Raw genomic sequence first — 4,252 nt, 5'->3', positions numbered from 1 at the left:
TAAGAATGATTGTACTTATATGATAGAAAACCTAAGCAAACTACTCAACATTTTCTAAAGAAACAATATAATTACAAAATGAAGAACATAGTTGCCAAAGAAGTTAATATGTTAAAAAATAAGTTTTTTTTAGCTACATTAAGGACCATGTGCTTAGAATCTTGCATAACACCTTATAAAGATTATATTCTTTTATCAAATCCTTCACCTTCTTTTATAATAGAAGTTTGTTTAGGATCAAAAAATTACAAAGTCTTTGCCTTATTAGATTTAAAAGCTTGAATTTTTTTTATAGACAAAGTTATTATTTAAAAAATAAGAAATATTTTTAATTAAAAAAAATAAATCCATGTATGTAGAAATCATAGATGGTTGTTTATTTTGCTTTGAAGAAATTATCCATAAAGTAGTTTCTTTACATGTAGCAACTAAAGATCATAATAACTTAGTAATATTTAATATGATTAAATCTCTTTCTAACATAATTAATTTAGGATTATTGTAGCTAGAAAAGTATAATCTTCAAAAAAATTGACTTTTATTCAATCTTGATTTTTTTTGTAATTTAGATTTGGATCCTACTAGTCAAGTAGAAATCCAAAAGTCTAATACAATCATATCTTTATTAGTAAGTGCTACAAAATCTTTCATGCACAATACAAAAGAAGGGTTATTTTTATTATATATATCACATCTATTTTTAATGGAAAAAAGATTTTAAGTGGAATTCTAAGTTAATATCAAAATTATCAAGGCATTTTTAAAAAGAACAATATTGATTTTCTTCCAAATCATTATTCCTATGATTGTTCCATCTAACTTTAAGAAAGAGCTCAACCATCATTCAGACCAATCTATAGCCTATTATAGAACAAGTTGGTTGCACTTAAGAAATGCATTGATGAAAATTTGGCTAAAAACTTTATACTCCATTTTAAATTTCTAGTGATATTCCTATTTTATTTGTAAAGAAAAAAATAAATATTTGTAGATGTATATAGACTATCAAAGACTTAATAAGATCACCATCAAAAATATGTATCCTCTACTTTTGATTTCAAGACTTCTTGATTGGCTAAATCAAACAAAGTTTTATACAAAAATAGATCTAGAAAGAGTATATAACCTTGTACGCATTAAAAAAAGAGAAGAATAAAATATTATATTTCAAACTAAATATAGATATTTTAAATATAATGTCATGCCTTTTAAACTTATAAATGTATCAACTATTTTCCAACATCTAATGAATGATGTCTTTCATGAGTTTTTTGATGATTTTATTGTTAGTTATTTAGATAACATTTTAATCTACTCTAAGAATACAAAAGAACATGAACTTTATATTTGTTATGTGTTACAAAATCTAAAAGATGCAAGATTATATGCTAAGATGAAAAAGTGTATATTTCACACAATTCAAATTGACTTCTTAAGATACATCATTTCAAACAATGGCCTTATGATGGATCTTAAAAAAGTCCAAACTATCATAGATTGGAAGATTCCAAAAATAATTAGATATGTGTCATATTTTTTAAAATTTGCTAATTATTATTAGATCTTCATCAAAAATATTTTTCAAATTATGGCTCTTCTTATATGTTTGACTTCTAAAGACAAAGATGAATGGATGTCATGGACATATCCATGTAAGCCAATAATTACATGTATAAATAGATAGAAATAAGTAAAAGTAGGTAAAAGTAAGTTAATTCTATAATATCTGCTATGAAAGCTTCCTAGAAGCTTTATAGATGCTGCTTTGACTTTATAGGTGTCTTTAATTGACTTTTTGGATTAGAAACGTGGTCAATAACTTGGCTATGTGCCACACATGTTGTTAGTTTGAAGACCAAGGTAATTATGTGGTTTACACATAGAAAAACTTGCCTTGTAAATTAAGGCATGTGTCTTACAAAGTCAACACATATTGGAGGTCCTATAGAACATCGCCACATAGTCCCTAGTTAGATAGTATATATAGAGACAAGAGTGAAGTCCTCTTCACTCTTGTCAATTCTTTTCTTGCTTCTAGTCTAGTTTCAATGGTCTCTAGTTTTCTTGTCTTTTGGCAATAGCCATTCCAGTTTCTTTTTTAATATACATATTGAATTATTTCTATTTTGTCATCTTTCTTTGAGAGAAGTCTCACTTGTTTATTTTTTTTTATCATGTTCTTGCCCTTGACAATGAAACAAAGAATTTGAAGCAAATTTTGAAGCCTTAAAAATAATATTTATCTCTTTACCAATCTTATATAATGTCAACTTTTCAAGGCATTTTTTATAGAAATAGATATATCAAACTTCACTATGAATGTAATGTTGTCACAAATAGGAAAAGATGATAAGCTCTACCTAGTAGATTTTCATTCTAAAAAATTTTCAACAATCAAGATCAACTATAAGATTCACAATAAAGAATATTTTACAATTATGGATTCATTTCAAAAATGGCATCATTATCTAGGAGACACTTCAAATCTAATCATCATATATTCAAATTATTAGAACCTCAAATATTTCATATCAAGATGTGTTTTGAATTGTCACCAAACTTATTGGAATATGTTTTTATAAAGATTTGATTTGAAGATTATTCCTTGACTTGAAAAATAATAAGATTTATCAAATATATTTTTTAAATATTTTTATTTTATAAAAAAAGAAGGAAATGAAACTTTTAATCAACATAAAATAAATCTCTTGAAGCTAGAGTATTTTTACCTTTGAATAATGAAATCAATATTAATTATTGATTCAACCTTTCTCAAACAAGTTCAAATAAATATGTCTTTTGAATTTCTTATTCATGATATTAAGAATCATTCTTTTAAATTTTATGATATTTTTAAATTCAAGTTCAAAAATAATCTAATCTATTTTGATAAAAAATATATATATATTCTAAAAGACAAAGTATAATTACATATTTTTTATTCTTGTCATGACTTTACAACAATCAAATATTTTAGATATAATAAGACTTTAGAGCTAATATTTAAATATTTTTAGTGTCTTCAAATGTAAATGCTAGTCAAAGACTTGTACAATCAAGTGACATTTATTTAAGATTAAAAACACTTCATCATTTACCTTGTGGAGTCCTTTGGCCATTACATATTTTGGAATAATCATGGTCTTTATTTCTATAGACTTTATTATCAATCTTCTAGTCTTAGGTTCTTAAGATTCTATATTTATAATAATAGATTATTTTACCATGATAGCATATTTTGTACTATGTACAAAATGTATCATAAGTGAAGAAATAACAAAGTTTTTTCTTGACAATATCTATTGCTATTATAGATTGTTCAAAGATATTATATTGGATAAGAAGATTTAATTTGTATGAAGATTTTTTTAAATTCTTTTTAATATTCTAAAAATAAATATAAAATTATCTCTAAATATTTATTTTAAATAAAATTGATAAATAGAATAAATAAATAAAGCTTTAGAATAACATTTGAGGTATATCATTAACTAGCAACAAGATGATTAGAAAAATCTTTTGATATTAATAGCATTGACTTATAATAATATAGTATATTTTTCTATTCAACAATCATATTTTTTTATTAATTATAATTATCATCTACAATTTGATGCCTTTGACTTTTCAAAAGTTGATAAACTTGCTGTAGAAGATTTGGCAAATCATTTATTTGAACTACATATAACAATAAAGGTATAACTAAAAGAAGCTCAAGAACAACAAATGATTAATGTAGATGCCTATTATAAGAAACAACTTCAATTTAATATTAACAACAAGGTATAATTACTTTTTATATAATATTCAGACTAATTGCCTTTATAATAAGATGGATTACCATAGGCTTGAACAATTTCCTATTTATAAACAAATCAATTCTATTTCTTATCAATTACATCTACTAGAATATATAAAAATCCATCTTATATTCTATGTGTCTCTTTTTTAACCATATAAGATAGTGAATATCTTGAAAATAAAACAAATGCCACATCTTCATGTAGAAGTGAATAATAATCAAAAGTTTGAGGTAGAAGAAGTCTTAGACTCAAGGTAGTCCTGAAATAAGTTAAAATATCTTATTTGTTGGTATAGATATAATATTAGTGATGGCACATGGGAGCCAACAAAGAATCTTGTAAATGTAGTAAATAAAGTTGGAGTTTTTCATTGACAACATCCATCAAAATCAAAATGAAGAATAAAAAATCTTTGCTATAAAAGAAATAAGTTTTTAAAAAGATAGCAT

This window comes from Physcomitrium patens, chromosome 13, assembly GCF_059467195.1.
Source record: "Physcomitrium patens ecotype Gransden chromosome 13, ASM5946719v1, whole genome shotgun sequence".
NCBI classification, from domain to species: domain Eukaryota; kingdom Viridiplantae; phylum Streptophyta; class Bryopsida; order Funariales; family Funariaceae; genus Physcomitrium; species Physcomitrium patens.
This window is presented reverse-complemented; position numbering follows the sequence as displayed.